Genomic DNA, 20,122 nt, shown 5'->3' on the forward strand with positions numbered 1-20,122 from the left:
ACAGAGAGGCCAAAAGTGCTTCTATCTTTCTGTCCTCCCATCCTCTCCCTAAAGTTTACTAAACTTGATGTCTTGTAATTCTCATGTCAGAAGAGAAATGGTCAAGTGGCACCACAGGTCTGTTAAAGCTTTTCCATATGTTTTAAGAATTTCCAGACTCTGAACATTTGGTGCTACTGGAGCAGCAAGAGCAGAACCACTCAGTATTTATACCTCAAGATTTTCCTCTTGGTGGTAAATGGTACTACTATGGTGCTCAGTAGTGATAACGCAGCTATGTTTGGAAAGATACTGCTTTGATGTTACATTTGTTTCACTCTTGAAACATTCTGGGCATTGCACAAGATACAAAGAGAAACACCTATGGTAGATAAACCGTAGCTCACATTTAGATATTTTTGTCACAAGAAGGATTATGCTCAGTTCAAATCACTCTTATTTGCTAACTTAAGCCCCCAAAAGCTTTACCAAGTGAAGGTGCAAATATTCAATCTGGACTGGTGCCTTCTCAGCCTAGCACTGCCACCCATGAGCTGCATGACATTGGGTGCATCTCTTTGCCACTCTGAAGCTATTTCTTCACCTAGAAAAGACGATCACCTCACCAGTAGATTGTGAGGATCACATAATCCACATTTGGGAACTGCTTTGAAGTAATTTAAGACATTCTACAAACAGATGTTTACAGTTTATTGCCACAGATTTCACAAGCCATAAAGAAAATCTCTATCATTTGCTGAAATCTTATGGCCCAGGTACTCTGCTAAAAGTTACTTATGTACAAGTTCACATAACTTGCATAACCCCATGAGATGTTACTATTACAGTATTTCCATTCTACATATGAAGAAGCACACTCATTAAGTCACTTGACCAAGGTCACAGAACTAGTAAATGTAATAGTAAGATTATAGCATCCCATGTCTGTGACATCAATGCCCATGCTCTTATTTCTGTTTCTTAAGTCATAAGTCACACGAAGTTTCATATTAAATTCTACAGTTATTCACAGTTTTTGCATGAACATGAATGTTCTTAGGGCTTTTGAGTAAGTAAACTGTGCTTCCACTGCGGTGTTTGGGACCAAAGCCTGAAAATAAGCAGACCTTCTACCCACAAAGCAACATTTCAACAATCAGAATCAAGGGCAGAAGAATGCCTATGATCAGAGAACAAATTGCTGGTTCCACTTGCATCAGGAATCTCTTCTACTCCCCACCCCTACAAGTTTGTGTACCAGCAAATAAAGGAGGCATCACTGAGGGCTTTACTGATTTCAAGAGGGGAAGTAGGACTAGAGGGGATAGCTAAATAAAGAGGAAACACTGCTCCAAGAAAAGCATGTCCTAAAGAGACACAAGAATTGAGGAAACTCTCTGTGGACTAACCCTATTTTTCACTCATCGTTTGGAGTGGGAATGAGCACTGACACCTAGCTTGTGGCCAGGCAGAAATAAAGACTTAAAGGAAAACAGGAAAAGTCCTGTGAAAATCAGTCTTTGGCTGCAAAGAACCATACTGTTTCTCTGTTATGTCAAGGATCTATCCCTTTGAAGGTACCTACCTCAAAGGGCTATGATAAAGATAATAAGCTCTATCCTGTGTTAAACATTTACTATAAGCCAGACATTTTGCTAAACATTTTCATGTATTATCTCATTTCATCCTCTTAACAACTCCATGAGGTAGATGACATTAGTGTCACTCCCATTTTACATGTGAGGACACTGAGGCTTAAGGAGCATAAGTAATTTCTCTTTACTTGATCTTAGCCAAAAGGCCTGAGAAAAAATGGGGATAATTTCTCAAAAACAGCTAAGAAGTGTCCAAACTGGGATTCAAATGCTGGTCTGCCTGATACCAGAGCTGGTGCTCCTTACACCTCTATCAAAATGGAAGAATGGGTTATTAAAGATTTTGAAAAGTATAAAATATCATGTAAATGCAAAGGAGTAGGTTTTCTCAGTGCTTCTCACTGAATTCAAGCACATTTTGACAGGTACATTTTTTCTTTTCTAATATTCAGCCAGTACAGCAAATCATATAAATTGCCTTTGGTGAATTTTGATGTAATGGCCACAATTTTCCAAATGTAAAATTGCCCCGCTGTTTCCCTTAAGCCAGCAGTCCTCAACCTTTTTTGGCACCAGGTACTGGTTTTGTGGAAGACAATTTTTCCATGGACATGAGACAATGGGGTGGTTTTGGAATGAAACGGTTCCACCTCAGCTCATCAGGCATTAGATTATCATAAGGAGTGCACAACCTAGCTCCCTTGCATGTGCAATTCACAATAGGGTTAATGCCCCTATGAGCATCTAATGCTGCTGCTGATCTGACAGGAGGTGGAGCTCAGGAAGTAATGCTTGCTCACCTACCACTCACCTCCTGCTGCCCAGTTTCTAACAGACTGCAGACCAGTACTGGTCTGCAGTCCAGGGGTTGGGAACCCCCATCTTAAGCTGTCTCTTGGAGGAGGTGGTGGTTAGATCTTAATTAAGTGCAATATTCCCACTAAGGTCTGCAGATCACTCTTATTACTCTACTTTAGGCCCAGTAACAGAGTACTCTGTTTTACAGTCTTCTAGGAATATGGCACAGCCCTGTGCTGAGCAAGCTATCTATAAGGAAGTTTCCTTTGGGAAGTGACTTCTCTAAATTCTGACTGCTGTCCCCAGCTACTTGTGAACAGTCAAGGTCTTTGGAGCCTACAGACCACTGGACTTCATGATAAAGATCCCTCCACCCCCAAGCTTCCAGACTGTTGCCTCATACTACTGGTTTCATGGCAACTTGATCTTTCCCACACAAATGAAAGTATCTTAGGGGGATACAGATGTGTATTTCACCCATTTGAATCTCTGGGCCTAACACTATGTGGGACCCACAAACAATCCTCAATCTGAGCTGGTAATGTCACTGCAATTCTGGGATTGAGGAAGAGAAGAAGAGAGACACTGGGTCTGTACTGATAACATGTTGCTGCTCAGGTATCCCTTTTAGTTTCTTAATTGAGTCTCAAAAGTAGCTTTTCTGGACCTAGCATTGTGCTAGGCATCAAAAATCCAAAACAAGTAAGATAATATAGTTTTTGCTATCAAAGAAGCTCTCAATCTAATGGCAGGAGTTGGGTTATTTTCCAGAGAATAGGCTCTTCCCTAAGACATGCTAGAACCTGTACCAAATGGCAGCTTGGGCATATTCTGCACTCATTTTTTTGCTCCAGGGAGATTCCAGCAGGAGAAGCCATGTACTAGGGACATTCCTACAAGGCGATCTTGTGTTTTCAAATCTCTGGTGGCACACCACACTTGTACTAGGCTCCTAATCCATTAGTTCACTCCTGGGTTTTTGATTCTTTATATCCACTTGCAGGGAAACCTACAGTCTTTCTGAAGTGCAAGAAACTTCCTTCAGCTTGTCTTTATCCACGCCTACTGAAAAATCTCCTCTGGCAACTTGTTAGTAACAGCTGTTGAAATTTCAGTGGGGTCTACTATCACACATGAACACTTACAGTACAAATTCACCTTATCATCCAGCTAGTTCATTAACCTTCTCTTTCCTTTCCTTGAGTGCCATGTTCCAGGGTTAACAGGGTATTAAGCATACCTGGCTAGATTAGAGGTGGAAGCAGGCCTGCCCTTTCCATGTGTATAACAGCAGGCAATTCCAGATCATAAATATAAAACCAGAGACATGCACTTTTGTGTATGAATCCATTAAGAGCACATAAAGAAACACATCCTTCACCTTCCTTTCACCACAGAAGAGAAATGAGGTAGCATAAACACAGTATCTAAACTCCAACCTGTGTTGCACAGGACTGGCTAAAGCTGCATTAGAGATGACCTCTGTAAAAAGAAAAAAAGTATGTGGAAACGATAAAAAACAAGCAAACAAACAAAAAAAAACTTGATCTGTGGGTTTGAGCCTTTTCTTTTTAATCCTAGACATAAATTCTACTCCTTTCTGCTCTTAACAGATCTATTTCTTGTTGACTTCCTGGATGAGACTAACATTTTTCCTTTGGCAATTGGTTGCCAATATAACCTTTCACCAGGGGTGAGGAGAGCACTAGTGGCAAACAGAGAAAAAAGAGAGTGACAACTATGAATATAAACTATTGATTGCAATTAGATGTATCCCAGTATGTGTGTGTCAGTGAGAAAGTATATAAATGCAGGGCTATTGGTATGAGGGGGGACATTTAAGACTTTGGGAAAGCCACCCCATCAAAAAGTGGGCAAAGGATATGAACAGGCACTTTTCAAAAGAAGACATTTATGCAGCCAACAAACAAATGAAAAAATGCTCATCATTACTGGTCACGAGAGAAATGCAAATCAAAACCACATTGAGATACCATCTCATGCCAGTTAGAATGGCAATCATTAAAAAATCTGGAGACAACAGATGCTGGAGAGGATGTGGAGAAATAGGAACACTTTTACACTGTTGGTGGGAGTGTAAATTAGTTCAACCATTGTGGAAGACAGTGTGGCAATTCCTCAAGGATCTAGAAATAGAAATTCCATTTGACCCAGCAATCCCATTACTGGGTATATACCCAAAGGATTATAAATCATTCTATTATAAAGACACATGCACACGTATATTAATTGTGGCACTGTTTACAATAGCAAAGACCTGGAACCAACCCAAATGCTGTCGAGAATAGACTGGATAAAGAAAATGTGGCACATACACACCATGGGATACTATGCAGCCATAAAAAAGGATGAGTTCATGTTGTTTGTGAGTACATGGATGAACCTGGAAACCATCATTCTCAGCAAACTGACACAAGAACAGAAAATCAAACACCGCATGTTCTCACTCATAGGCGGGTGTTGAACAATGAGAACATATGGACACAGGTAGGGGAGCATCACACACTGGGGTCAGTTGGGCGGTGGGGGGCTGAGGAGGGATAGCAGTGGGTGGGGAGATTGGGGAGGGGTAAGATTAGCAGAAATGTCAGATGTAGGTGACGGGGGGATGGAGGCAGCAAACCACAATAGCATGTATATACCTATGTAACAATCCTACAAGATCTGCACATGTACCCCAGAACTTAAAGTATAATAAAAAAATAAATTAATTAAAAAAAGAGTTTGGGAAAGTATGGATGAGTGAGAGTGTGGGTTACTATCACTATGTGTGAATCAGCGTGAATAGATGTGGGTCAATGTGATTAAATCAGTGTTAGCTCAGTGTCAATGTGTCCATGTGAGAGTCTGAGTAAGAGTATATGGTGGATTGCAGGAGTGTGACTTCCTGAACAGGTGTGTTCATGTAAGTGTATTAACGTGAGAATGTGGCATGGTGAGTGTGAGTGTGAGTCTATGTTGCCATATGTGGTATAAGAAATTGCCTGTGTGAGGCACAGTCAACTGACTATTGCAATGTGAGTTGTGTATGTCAGTGTGGTATGTGCTAGTGTGAATGCATGTCAGTGACTTTGCATGTCATTATATGTGCACTGGTGTGAATGTATGTAGCAATGTGAGAGAGGGCATGTCAGTATGAGAATAGAAGAGTGGGAATGTATAAAATGCAAGTGTGTGGCAAGTCTGATCATGCCAGTGTGAAAATGTGTGATGTATGAGTGGGAGATGGTGTGTCAGAGGGTACACATGTTCATGTACACAAATGTGGAGGAGTATGCTTGTGTGTCAATGGGAATAAGGGCATGTATAATTTTCAGTGTGCAGTTGTGAGTGGGAGTGAATATGTGAGAGTATAAGTACATGTGCAGTATGTATGTTTATGTGAATTTGTATGAGTACTGAATATGAATGAGTATATGTATGTGTCATTCAATGTGAATATACCTGTGTGTGTAAGTGATTGTGTTTGAGTTTGAGGGGGTAGTGATGGTTGTCAGTAAAAATAGCAGAGTTTATAAAAATATGTGTATGTGTGGTTATATTTTAGAGTGTGTGCCTGCAAGTTTGGTATAGAGTGTGATGATGTCTCAGTGTGAAGAAAGTGTGTGAGTGTGAATGTGTGTGTCAAAATATGTGTTTCTATGTATGAATATGATTATGTGTAAATGTGTCAGGGGTAGGGAGATTGTTTTTGCTCTGTGTATATGAATGCAAGTGTGTAATTCTAAGTGTAAAAGTGCAAGTGGGTAAGATGGTGCTTATGGTATGAGCAAATATGAACATGGATATATGAGCATGTATGTACATTTGTGTCCCTGTGATGGGTTTGTGACTCTGAGGAAGAAACAGTGATGACCTCAGTGCAAGTACACTGGAGTATATGAAATTGAGTGTATGCATGGCTGTGAGTGTAAGAAGTGGAGTGTGTGCAAGGGGAAAGTCAATGTATTATTTGTGTACAGAGTATGTATGACTATATAGGAATTTGAGCAGGCAAGGGTGATTGTATCCTCTGTGTGAATGTAAGTGTGACAGTGTATGACTTTGTGTGAGAATGTAATCTTAATAGCATAAAGGTGTGAGTGGCTATAAACATGAAGGTCGGGTATATGGTAAGTGTATTGTGTGCATCAATACGAAAATGTCAATATGCAAATGTCGGTTTGTGGCAGTGTGAATGTACCCGAATGTAGCATGTACATAAATATGATTGTGTGTGAGAGTGAGGGGGTAAGAGTAATCATCACTTTGAATGACTCTAGTATGAAAAGTGAGTGAACCCAGGGGATAATGTGACTGTGTGAATGTACAAGAGTACATGGATGTGCTTATGAGAGTATGTATGTGTGTGCACGTGAACTAAAGATACCAAAATAACTTTGTATGGGATGCTGGGAAACTCTCTCCAGAAAGTCTCTTTCTTCCCAAAGCCACAGCATGTCTCCAGTTACAGGCAAGTTCCTTAGCTTCTCTCAGCCTCTATCTCCTCCTTGGTAAAACAATGATGATGATAATATCTAACTTGAGCTAGTATCAGTTCTATAGTCAGAAACAGCAATAACTATTAGAAAAAAAATACCTACCTTGCAAGATTACCATAGGAGCAAATTGGTATGTGCCTAGCACAGAGCTGGCAACATTAGACAATAAATACAAGTTATTATTGCATCTGTCACAGAAGACCAAAGAGTGATCCAGGGGCTTCTCATTTTAGTCAGTCCTAGTTACCTTCTGTCCATCAAGGTCTATAGAGGATCCCCTACCAGAACATCGCTAGAAAGTTGAATGCATCGGTATCGACAAGGCTGTAATTTCATACCTTCAATTCCATGGCTGAAACTCTGGAGCTTCCCTTTCATAAGAAGGCATCACAGAAACACCTGCCACTGAGACTGGAGTTTTACCTTGTCTGTAGGTCCAATGTATGCTCAGCGTGAAAGAGAACTACATTGCTTATCCCTTGCTTGATTTTTGTTTAGTTTGTTTTTCTGGTTGGTTTATTAAAACATTTGGTTGGTTGTTTTTTGACTTGGGTAGTAGGAGAGATGCCTAAGCAGCTGACAGACAGACAGAAGACCAGACGAAGGGACAGCAAGCTACAAGCAGGTAGCTGGACTGCAGGGAATAGCAACAGAACACCAGATGGAGAAGCTGACAGAAGAAGTTATGATGCCTGCCTGAAAGGCAGACAAAGAGACAGAGAAATGATCGGAGAGGCAGGCCATGAAACCTGAAAGAAGTGCAGAGGAAGAGAGAGAGGCCCAACTTGCAAAGCTGCTGGGGAACTGCTGAGCCCTTTTAAGGGAGACTAGAGATCTGTGAGATCTAGTCCCTGCCCTTGAACAGCCTACAGCCTGGTTTTCCTGGTAAGATGAATACTCCAGAAACCATGCAAGAATTACTTAAGGCAGAAGGGCAGCAAATGCTACACTGCACACTACAGACTCAAGTGTTGTTGGAGACCTACTGGAGGCAGCGTATCCTGGTTTTGTGGGAAAGCAGAGAGAAGATTCGGGAAGGTTTAAGCCAAGCCTGACAGGCCTAGAAGCAGGGATGGAAGAGGTGGGGGTACATTTCAAATAGGAAGGTAAAATTAAGGTTATGGGGCAGTAGAAATCACAGGAACTAATTGGCAAATTTGCAGCATGTGGCTAAAAAGCCACCCAGGCATCAGGAAAGAAGGGAAAAGAAAATGACAGCTTGATGGGAAGCATGTCTGTGTTACACTGAAGCTCTTAGATGCTGCTTGACATCTGCAAAGGACTTGGCAATGACTGTTACGTTACTTCTCCTCCTCACCCCAAAATGTAGGTCAAGGCTGTCATTCCCATATTACAGATGGGGTGGGAGGCAAGAGACTAAAGGCGGCTGTACTACGCAAAATTCCCCAGAATGTAGGGGTCATGCCCTGAGGCCTAGCTCATGAGGTCCAGACAGAGTCTTTGATATTGGGAGATCTGGTGGAAAGGCAGCATTTGCCTGTATTTGGAGAACCCTAACTCCCTACAATGGACTCCATTACTCACCTCACAATGCCACTGCTGCAGGACTTCAGCACAGGTGGGCACTGCCCATGAGAAGGGCCCAGGCTGACTTCAGCTCCTACGGACTCAGTGCTGGACACACCAGCTGCCACAAGATGCAAGGACTCAGCTGCTCTTTCTTGGGGGAAACCTGCCGAGAAAAGCATTGTGGGGGAGAGGGAACCTCTTTCCCCACCTGCTAGTGCTCCCTCATCCAACCCCCACCAAACATCATCATACACACACAAATACAAATACACACACACACGCACACACACTCTCTCTCTCTCTCTCAATCACCCTGGTGAATTTCAAAAATCCCTTAAGAAAGCTAGAAAATCAGAGAGCTAAGAAGTGTAATAAAGCATTGTTACATAGGATTCCAGAAAGGGCATAGAAGTGGGAGTCAGGAGATGGGAGTTACAAGTTGAGAATTGCTGTTAGTCACCTCATCATTCTGGGCCTGCTTGCTATCAAGTGAAAAGATCTGCCTTAGTTGCCTTGGGTAAGTGTTGGGAAAACTAAATCAAATAAGACAGATGTGAAATATTTCTATAGTTTGCATAATTATGAAGCAATGTGTATAATCACAGGAGGTGATAGAGTCCAGTGGATAAAAGGAAACTGAGAGACACTGGCCAATGCAGGTTGGCTGTGTGAATATGTGAGTTTCCTGATGTTGTGGCACTGCATTCAGTTCAGTTCAGTTCATCCCTCAACTCTAAGTCTCCACCTCCATTTCCATTTCCCTTTTCACTAACCTCTTTCACTGGAGAAGGGGAAAAAATGTCTGTCTGTCTGTCAGGCAACAGCATTCTGAGGTCTCCTAATTTGCTACCATCTCACAGGTGCTGAAGGCCACAGCCTCTGATCCTAATTGGAGCTCCCCTCTACCTTTTCCTATCTCTACCAGGTAAGTCTGGACAATCTTCCCCAGGTTTCTTAGGGTGAATATATACTGTTTACTGTTGTTGTTTGGTGATAATTTATTTTTCCAACAGAGGTTTCTAAGTCTAACCATGAAGGAGACAGTCTCTTTGGCCCCTCCCTTTCTGCCTTTTCCCACAATCATGTGAGCCTCTCAAGGGAGAAGCTGATCTTCTCTAAGTAGGACCCCAAGTTCTGCAATCCATCATCCTCTGCTTTCCTTCCCCCTTCTCCCAATGGTGTTTGTCCTCAAAGAAAAGCAGCAACTACATGCTAATTCTCAAGAAGGCATGATTCAGGCTAGCACCTATTTATTAGAGACCAGAATGAACAGGGTCCTAATCCAAAGGGATGGCTAGATGGATATCTAAACAAGGAGTTTGCAAAACTGAAGCCTTAGGGAGCCAAGAAAAGCCCGATAATCTGCAATTCCCCCTTCTGGAATAAAAAGTCCAAGCCATACTCTGGGTCTGCCTCTTGCTCTTGGGTAAGACTCCAAAGCATGTCTGTCCCCCAGCATCCCTGGCATTCCATGTGTGCTTCCCACATGCACACTCCAAGCAGCCTTTCCAAATCCCACCCACTGCGCCACTGAATGGTGTACTCGCCCCCTCCCTCCCTGCGTGAGCTCACCCTGCAAGATCTCACCCTGCAAGAGGGTGGGGCAAGGAGGAGAGGAGTGCGAGCTGACAAAACTCCACAGAGGGGTGGGGCTCAAGGAGGGCATGGGAAGAATGGCCTCAAGAAGCCCCCTGCCCATCCCTGGGGATGAGGGCAGACAGAAGAGGCAGCATCTACGCATTGGGGTGGGAAAGAGTACTAGAAGATGTTAGAGGAGGAGGAGACACCCCCAACCTGTACTACCAACAACCTCCATGTTTTTGAGCAAGATCAAGAGCTTTCCTGGAGCCTACCTCCACCTCCCCCTAGACACAACTATAGCACCACTTTTTAACTCCATGACAGCCTGCCTTAATTCCACCATTTGCCCGACTAGAGTTAGTTGCAGAATCAACTGACAGGACACAGTATTCCACCTGGGAGCAACACTCCTCTCACCTGCCTCGGAGTGTGTTGAGAGTGGGGCCAGGGGAGATATCCTGTGTGAGCACATATGCATGCTGAGTCATGTGTATCTGTGCAGTTCCCTGTACCATGTTGCATGTCTGGGTATGTGTGCTGTCATATCTACCATGATATATATGTATTGAGTCTGCATCATATTGTGTATGTGTACAGTGCCTTGTTAATATCATGTTGTATATGTGATCATGTCCATAAGCTACTGTGTGAGTGCTACAGGGCTGTACTCTGTTGCATGTGAATTGCATCTCCTCCATGCTTTATGTATGTGTGATGTGTCTCATTTGTATTGTGTCATATCTCTATGCCATGTTGTGTGTCTGTATAGTGTTGTGGGCATTGCGTGCCTGTATCATGTTGTCTGTCTATACCGCCTTCTTGTGCACCTATGGCTCAGCCTCCAGTTGGAGACTAAGGTGGATGCATGCATCTTGTACCCAACACCCATCACCAACCCAACTCCACCCCCAGCCACCTTGCTGCATTCCAGCTTCTTGGCAGAATCCCTGTCTGGGGACTAGGACTGCCACCTTGGTGGTGGGAGTAGGTGGAAGAATGGACAACTACCCGCTCTACCATAGAGGCTTCCCATGCCAAGTGTCTTGCTCAGCACTGAAGATGTCTAGGAAAGGAAGTTTGGAACCTTTTTCAGGCCCAAAGGAAATAGCACTGAAGAGGAAGTTTGGGGGCGCTGACTCCCTCTGTAAACCCCAAGCCCCATCCATATATTGCAAGGAGAAGGACTTGCAGGAAACAGTGGCTACCTGAGTTTCTCTGTCAGGCTAGTTGGAAGGACTAAGAGCTTTCTCCACAGGGAGTAACAGCTGCACAAGGGCACTGGTGACCAGGCTGGGCCCTGGGATGCCTGGGGAGGTCTGTTAAAGTTGTCCCCAGTAAGGTCACTAGAGGGCACTGTTGTGCTGATTAAGGATAGTGTTTCTTTTAGGGTACTGAATTCCACAAAGTCCCTGGGGCTCAAATGGAGATGGGGGAGAAGGACGTGAAGGAAAAGGACATATGCCCTAAACCAGGCCCTTCCTTCACCTTCATCCTAAGACTGTTTTGAGATTGGGTTAGGGAGTAAGGCCCGCTAGTGAATATATGCCACCCACTCATCTCCTCTGGTCTGTGAGACCACCCCCCTACACACACACACACACACACACACACACACACACACACACACACACAACTTTGCAGGGGCTTGGTTATAGGGTCCCTAGCAGATTATTAACTTGGATTTCTCTTTTCCCGCCTGCTCCACATTCACTAGAAGTAAAAGTAAAGCCACACTGCTAAAAGAGATGAAATATATGTGGTTGTGGGGTTGCTTCTTTTGTATTGTTTTCCCCAAAACTGGAGAGCATACAAAAAATATGGGGTCATTTTTCTGACAGGGAAAGAGGTATGTACTTTAGTGGACCTGTCTTCAATAACAAGAATAAATGGACCGGCTTCCCAAATGTCACGACCACCTTAGAGAATACCTAGTGCCAACTTCATCATTTGAAAGACAAGGAAACTGAGGCCTAGAGAGGGGCAAACACATTGTCTGGGACCCCCAAACACAACAGGGGTCCTAGACTGTCACTGTCTGGGACAGTGTGTTTGGGGGTCCCAGACCAGGCCCTAGCCCTCCAGAACTTCACTTCTGACTCCCAGGGTTCATTCCACACCAGTCCCTGGTCCTTTGGCCCCTAAAAAACTTCACTTTCCAAATCCAGGCCCCTCCAACCTCAAAGAAAAACTCTGGCCTCCCTCTCCATCATGTGGGTTCCAAGGCCATCCTGTTCCATCTCAGCAATCAGGCCTTTCTGTGACCACACCTTTCTAACGATTTCCTCTTCCCACCAGTAAATTGTTAATCTCTTTCCAGTTTTCAAGGTCCATCTCCCCATTATGTTTCCCGGACTCAGACCCAGCTGTAGCTGCACTGTTTGCTCCTCATTGCATTACCTGGGTTTAACAGAGATTGCCCCAACCTGCAGATAATTGACCGAATGTGGAAATCAGACACAGATCTATTGCATTGATTAACATTTCCAATTAAACTCCCTGTTAGGCTGTGTGTATTAGTGACTCAAATAATCACCGCGTATGTAAATTCAAATGCCTTCCAAAGCCACGGAGCGCGGTAGGAAGCGACGCATATCTGGGAGGAAATGGAAACTGCCAGACCCGGAGGTTCATTTGGTTCTCCGATAACCCTAAATGAGATTTTAAATGTGTGGCTGTTGGTTGATCCGAAGCTTTAAGCATCACACCTGAAATGGAGGACTCGGGTCCTGCGCGTCGCTGCAGGCCCTTTCCTGCCCCCTGCCGGAGAAGCTGCGTAGTGCCGAGTTGGCAGACAAGTCCACCCCAGGCCCTGCAGAGGGAACCGCCTAGCCCCAGGCAGGCGGGGGTGGGGAGGGATGGGGCTGGGGGATGAGTAGCGGTGGGTTAAGCTATGCCCCAGAAGCCTAGACTGCTGCACTTACCTTCCGGAGTAGAGGTTTTCCACAGTTCCCTGCGCACACAGGGTCCCCAGGGATCCTGAGAAGGAGGGCTTTTTTTTTTTTTTTAAAGCAGGGGTCTCAAACCAGGTCATAGCCCACCTATGTAGAAGCAGTCAACCTACCTGTCTAGGCCAGATTGATAGCGCCCCCACTTCCCTTTGGGGCCCTGTCCTTCCCCACTCCCTTCTCCTTACCCAGGAGGAAAGAGCCAGTTGTTGAGGCTGCTGCTCATTGAGTTTCTTCTTGTTCTCTTGGTTAAAGCTACTGGTTCCTGAAGGTGGGTTACACGGGTGGGAATGCTGCCGATTTTAAATATCTAGAATCATCCTTCTAATTCTTGGCTGAGCTGCAGCTGCCTCAACCACCAAAGCTTTCCTATCTCACCAGGGAAATCAGGGCTTTTGGGTTCCTAGTAAGACCATGACTTTTCTTCTATCTCTCTCTAGTTTGTTCCTGCCTTCTTGCCTGCTCCATCTGATCTGTAGGTCTGATTTTTTTTTTTTTTTTTTTGCCTTGGCCACCTTCTTTAACCTTAATTTAGTAGCTTAGTCTCTGACCTCATAATAGAGTCTCTGATGTCAGCACCTCCCCATCCCTGCAGTTCTTTTTACTCTCGTTTCCTTCACCTGGTATGTCCACTACTCACCCTCTCCCAAGACCTCACCAAACTTGTTTGCTCTATATACCATTTACCTCTGACCAGGAAAATCTGCAACCTGTGGAATGGTTAGCTAGTCAGAATGTCCCTAGGGTCCTGTGTCCCCTAGCTTATAACCCTATTATTGCATGTGAAGCTCCTTTTCCTCTCAGGTCTCTCCTACAAGGCCCACTTGCCTGTCTGGAGGCTTCCGGGGTCAGCTCCTTGACATCCTAAGGTCTCTCTAACCTCAGGATTCTCAGCTGTCAGCTATTGCCCAGCCTACCTCCTAGTCTCTTCCCATTTTGCTTCTTGCATGGGGCTGGGGGATATGAAATTTGTATCCAGAAAGAGAGGTTTACAAATGGCTCTCTCTCCAAGCCTCTGCCTGTTATTCATCACCATATCAAGCCCCTTTGCCCAAAGTTGCCCCTGATTGGAGGCCTCAAGTACCAAATCACAGATCTTGCCCCATTATAATTTTGCAAATGGCCCAGTGAAAACCGCACTGACCTTTACACCTTGCTCATCCCAGAACAGGGCCACGGTGTTGTCACCAACAGGAATGGACCTCCTTCTGTTCCAATACCTCAGACAGCCATACACTTGGCCTGGATTTGAGTCTGCAAAACCATGGGGGGAGCAAGACTAACATGGCTAAAGGCTTCCCTGCTGAAAGCCGTTTTTTAAAAATAGCACTGCAACCGCCCCCATCATGCTTCCCAAAGCCAAGGCACTCACCCTCCTCTCCTTTGGTTCTACAGACCAACAGCCCAGAACCCTCAAGCCTAGAATCTGGAACTGGATTCTGAAAGGTGGGACCAAAAAAAACAAGTGGGGCCTCTAGCTCCCTCCTTGCTTGAACCCCCCTTCCCACCATCCCTCACGCCACCCCACCCCTTAACCACCACCTAGGGAAGGAAAACCTGCCAGAGCAAGAATCTAAAATGTTCAGTTCACCCAAAAGTGCGGCAGTAATCTTGCCAGAGTCAGTTCACAAACTGAGGGCAATGCCCCCAGCGAGCTAAGGGGAATAGGGGAGAAGGAGAGGCAGTAGACCCAATGACCCCGCTCCCTAGACAAAGACAGGGCCAATCCAGGGACCCCGAGCTTTCTGGGGACGTTGTTGCATCATTCCCGTCCCCACAGGAGAAAAGAGTCCCCCTGTCATTACCATCCCCCCCACCAAAAAAGGGGAGGGGGTTAAAGAAAAATAAAAGAGGGGAAGGCACCCGTTTAAGAAAATCGTCACTTTTTCTGTTTGCTCGGGTGGGGGTGCGGGTTCTGCCGCGGACTTGGCCAGACCGTGGCCACACCCCCTCCCCTTCTCTAGGGGACTGCTGTCACAGCTACTGGGGTTGGGTAGGGGGGCGGAGGGGGGGCGAAAGGGAAGACTTACAGGCTGACGTAGCTTTCAAGGCGGATTTTGCCTCAAGTGGCCCAGGCCCCAGTAAACGAGAATAGGGTTTGACCAAGCGAAGGAGCCCCGGCCCTCCGGGAACGGCCCTGACACACCCACTTGTCCGGCAAACCGGGATCTTGCAAACTGCTCGCTTGGTCTCAGGGCTCCGGGAAGCCACGTAGGAGACTCGAGGCTGGGACACAACCAGGACAGGAGCGGGGTCCGGAAAGGCAGCACATCTGCCCAGCAGCCTTAAAGCATTATCCAACAGCCACCCCCTCCCCCGCGCTAGCCCGGGTGCAGTTAGTCGCGGGATTTACCTGCCACGGATCCAGCCACCCCGTCAAGACCTTTCCTCTACCACCGAGCGCTCCAGCTGGCGGGGCTGGGGAGCCGCAGCCCCGCGGCCGCAGCCGCAGCCCCGGGCCCAGCCCGCTCCCCCTGGCTCTTCTCCCGCCCCCGCACACTGGCTCGAGGCGGGGAAAAGCTGCAGCCCCCAGTGCGAGATCCCAGACGGTTAGCTGGCACAGCTGCCCGCCCGCGGTAGAGCCCCTGCTCGGCAACCGCTCCCTAGCCCTTCTCTGCTATGACGTCACCCAAGCTCTGCACCTTACCTAGGCCAATCAGATGGTGAGCATAAAACTAAAATCGCCCTGAGTGGGCTACTGGGGACCAATCTTTTGTTTCCAGGCAGGAAGCGCCTGGGAGGGGGGAAAAACTGAAGGGGAGGGAACACGGAGAGGGAAAGGGAAAGGAGATGGAAACTTCTACACTGTCAGGGTTGTCTAGACAGAGGTGGGGCCATCAAAAAAGAGATGCACCTGACAGGATGGAGAGGAGGGGAGATTTCATATATCTTCCTTAATTGCTCCCCTCAGGAAAATTGGAATTACAGATGAATTTTCAGGGAATGAAATCTGTCCAGCTACACGGGCACGCTTTATTCGAGGGGAAAAATGGTTTCGATTTGGGACACCACCTGTCAGCCAGGCAGGTTAAACTGATGGACTCTCTTAAATAAACAAAACTAAGAGAGGCAGATGTGGTGGTGGGATTCAAAGAGATGGCAGTCTAGATCGGGAAACTACTTTTTTGCATATGAAACACACACATTCAAAAAAGCAAGGTATTATACAAAAAATAAAATTACTCTACTTTAAATGGAGATTAAATGTGATTCCCCCTGTTCATCCTTTCCCTTAAACCTTCAATGCCTTCTCTTGTCTTTAGGATATGGTTCAAATTTTTGCAGGTGTCCAAGGCTTTCTAAAATCTAACTCTAAAAACCATCTCTTGCTACTCCAAAATCCATACGCCACATGATTTGGCTAGATTATGTAAATTATGGTGAATCTTAGCAAGGAGACAGTAAGTTGCCATAAAAACTCAAATAATACAATATAATAAGGATATTCAAATTATAATGATGTAAAGTATGCCTACAGAAAACGATGAGAAGAGAACATAAAATTGTTAATAGTTGGGTTGAAATAGTAGTATTATTAGTAACTTTTTCTTTCTACTTTCAGATTTATTTTTATAAAGATAAACATATCCTCACATACTTAAATGGCCAAAATGAATCATGACCTTCTCCAGTGAATTTGTATTCAGTATCTCCAAAGTGCCAACAAAATAAGTTTCAAGACCAAGGGTGAACGAATATATCTGCCAAGGTCCTTTCAGTTAAAGTCGTACAAAAGAGCTACAGATTCACCAGACATAACATCTCAAGCAGTTGGAGAAAGGGATGCCTCTTTTCCACTAATTCATTTTAAATTGTGATGATACAGGGAACTGAGAAAAACAACAGTGATCCACTCTATGGCAAAACAAGAAAGAGGGAGGCAAAGCCTAAGTAAACTCTGTAATCCAGACTATTTTAAAGTATCACTTTGCATTTTATTTTCCTAAATTAAATATATATTAATGCATATATGAGTATTACATTAACATTGTAGAAAGTGGTAGAGCTGGGATTTTTATCTAAATGAGTCCAATGTCCATGATTTCTCTAATATGATACAGTGTAGCACTGCTAAAAATTAAATGTGATATTACTGGTTTTGTTAAAATACATACTTGCTTTAAAAGAAACAGACTAAGATTGGTGTTTTTAAAAAATCGGGCATTTTTAAAATAACTTTTTTGGTGTGGTGGTTGTCTTTAATGCAAAAACATTCAATACCCTCACTCTCAAATCTTTGATTAATAGGTTGGAATCAGGATGGTTCTACCTCCAATGATTTCACAGATATCTTTTTAATTAACTTTGGAGTTAAAAAAAATAAGCAACCACATACCATTGATTTTTTTTTTTTTACACCATGGTAAAAATAATCTTAAAAATCACAAATAAAAATGAACGTAATTTATTCAATGTTAACATCTCTGATTGTAAAATGCATTTATTTGAGTTAAACAAGAATCTTTTTTAAGAAATAGAAAAATATAACTTGATTTTCCTGGCTGATGATTTAACCTGGGTCTTCTAGGCTATCGATTTAAATTGTAATTAGAAGGTATTTGATTTCACTCTAATCTTCCCATATACCTCAGCTATAATTCAGAGCTATTTATGCAGTCACCACACATGGTTACTTAAACGTTTCATGTGTGTATTTCCTCTCTCCCTAGTGATTATAGAAAGTAGCATGGGGCCAAAATGCTATTAGGTGATGACAAATTAAAGCATAGTGATGTCTAGAAAGAGGACTAGACTTAGGACCCAAGCCTAGGCTCTTCCTGTGAAAGGGCGATAACCTGTATTATTCTTGATACAAGAAAGCAATCTTAACTGGTAACATGGTTCGTTCTCCAAGAATATAGGGCAACTGCATGGGAGCTCTCAGGGAAGGGATTCTAATCAGAAATATCTTAAAGATTTCAGCTGCATAATTTTTCCCACTTAACTCATCATTTTTACCACTCAACTCACTGTTCTCTTGCTTGGGAGCTCTTTGATTTAAGGATATTACAACATTACCATCAGAACCACTTGGCACGTGTATCCTACTTCTCAGGTTACAAACCACTTTTGTGTCTCCCCATTTGATCCTCACAACAACCACAACAGTTTACTATGGCAGTTATCATGATCTGCATTTCATAGATGAGAGAATAGAGACTCAGGGGTTTGAAGTTACCTGTCCACTGCCTCACAAAGATGGTCCTGGAAACCAGGTCTCCCACTCTCAGTTCCATGTTTGTTCTGCTACCCTATATGGCCAGTTGAGTTGTATTTCTTCTCTGGGACTCACCAACTCCACTAGCCCCTTGATTCACATGAGAAGTGAGAAGCATGAGAAGTCAACTAAAATGAACATCTTCAAACTGTTTCAGTGGAATCCTGAGTAAAGGGAACATTGCTCACTCTCATATATAATTGATGGAAGTGTAAATGACACAATCTTTTGGGAGCACAAGTGGGTAATTCTCATGAAATTTAAAAATGCATATGCAGCTTGACCCAGCATTTCCAACTCAAGGAATTTGATTATGAATATACTCATAAAAACATGCCAAGAAATGTTGAAGTATGTTATGCTGAATATTATGTAACAATGAAAAATATTACATAAAAGGTAGCCTAAATGTCCCTCAATAAGGGAATCATTTTTTAGCCACTTTGTCAAAGTATGATTGACATGTATAAAGCTGTACATATTTAATGTACACAACTTTATGAGTTTGGGAATAAGTATACACCTGTGGAACTATCATCACCATCCAAGCCATAAACATATCTATCACCTCCCCAAGTTTTCTCCTGCCCAAATAAGGGAATCATTAAATAAATTATGGTAGATATATATTTTGGAATATTATGTATCAGCTTTAAAAATCAAGTATCTGGACCCCTGTGTACTGAAATAGTAACACTCTTGACCCATTTTTAAGTGAAAAAATGCAGAACAGCATGTTCATTATAATTTTATTTTTGTTTAAAAAAATTGGTTGTCCATGTGTGTTTAAACTGCTAGGAGGGTAACTCTGGAAATTAAAGAAGGGAGGAAAGAAATGTGAGTATGTGTATATGATGGGGGACATTAACTCTTTCCTTTATATACTTCTGTGTTGTTTGTATGTTTTTACAATAAGCATATACTATATTTTACTTGTAAGAAACATCATTAAAAGGGGAAATACAGTCTTATTTTGGTTAAGACAAAAGCAAGCAAACCACCCCTGCTATACTGAAAGAGGTCTGAATGCAGGGTCAGTGATTCAGGTGTAGCAATCAAGGCTATAGTGTGCCAGACTGAGCTGAGCCATACCTGGGCAGGCATTGAATGCAAAGCAGTAATGAATAACCCACTGGGCAAAAGCAACTCAGATTTTCTTGCTCCCTTCCCACCCCTGCCCCTCAAGTCCTACAGCCAAAAGTTGCTCCCAGTAGTGGACTCTGGGTCTGTGTGGGTTTCAGTCTTTATATCTTTTGCTGCAGCAACTGCACTTAAAAAAAAAGAACAATACACACACACACACATGTCCCCACACTTTCTCTGAATATAAAAGATCCTGGTTTGGCAGCTGATGCACAGCATTGGCTAGGAACACAGTGCCTACTCCCCCTTCACTCAGGGCTGCTCGCTACAACCTGTTACCATTACTGCAGTCTGGTACAATGGAGCCCCTTCCTTCCTGCCTCCCCATGCCCATCATTGGGGTCTCAGGCTCTTCTGTGGCCGGCCGCATTGTGGGTTACCTGCTGGGCAAAAAGCAAGGAGCATCACAGATGCCAAGAGGTCTTGTCCTAGGTGTCTGAAAAATCAGAGGTGAGGGAAAGAGGAAAGCCCATGGCCGGGAAATCACTATTCTCTTGGGTCTTCAGAGTTCTGGCCTGAAATCAGGAAACCCAGATTCTATTCCAGCCTCTGGAGAGGAAATCCCGAATAAGACTCAGATTTTGCTGGGCACTAGTTTTCTCCTCCGTCGAACTTGCCTTGCCTGTCTCCTTGGATTGTTGTATGGATACAAACAGCTAATGGAACAAAAGTAGATTTAACAGATTTCTGAGCTATACATCTCCTTAATAGACTTGATGAGTCGCATTTACATATGCTCCCTAAATGGTGGCAGCTTGGGAATGAAGGGTTTCTCCTGACCTTCCTTCACTATAATTATTCCCCGTAAGAGACCTGCCCTGTAGAACCTAC

General features: G+C 43.9%; 1 protein-coding gene across 9 annotated transcripts in view; it reads right to left on the bottom strand.

Moving 5' to 3' along the window:
- The window catches only part of PAK3 (p21 (RAC1) activated kinase 3), a 293,095-nt gene that overhangs the window by 116,859 nt on the left and 156,114 nt on the right, over nt 1-20,122 (bottom strand). For 4 of the 9 annotated variants that reach the window (XM_012451750.3, XM_012451746.3, XM_012451747.3 and 1 more), the window contains exons 1-3: nt 15,284-15,328; nt 14,075-14,184; nt 8,420-8,567 (exon numbers count right to left, since the gene is read on the bottom strand). The exons of 2 other annotated variants lie outside the window; for them this stretch is intronic. The gene's annotated coding sequence lies outside the window, so the exon portion shown is untranslated. Of the gene's footprint in view, nt 1-8,419; nt 8,568-14,074; nt 14,185-15,283; nt 15,509-20,122 lie in introns of those variants that run through there. 3 more of the 9 variants (XM_012451742.3, XM_012451743.2, XM_012451744.2) reach the window with 3 other exon arrangements.

This window comes from Aotus nancymaae, unplaced genomic scaffold (assembly GCF_030222135.1).
Source record: "Aotus nancymaae isolate 86718 unplaced genomic scaffold, 86718_ANA_hifiasm-v0.15.2.pri h1tg000004l, whole genome shotgun sequence".
Lineage (NCBI taxonomy): Eukaryota > Metazoa > Chordata > Mammalia > Primates > Aotidae > Aotus > Aotus nancymaae.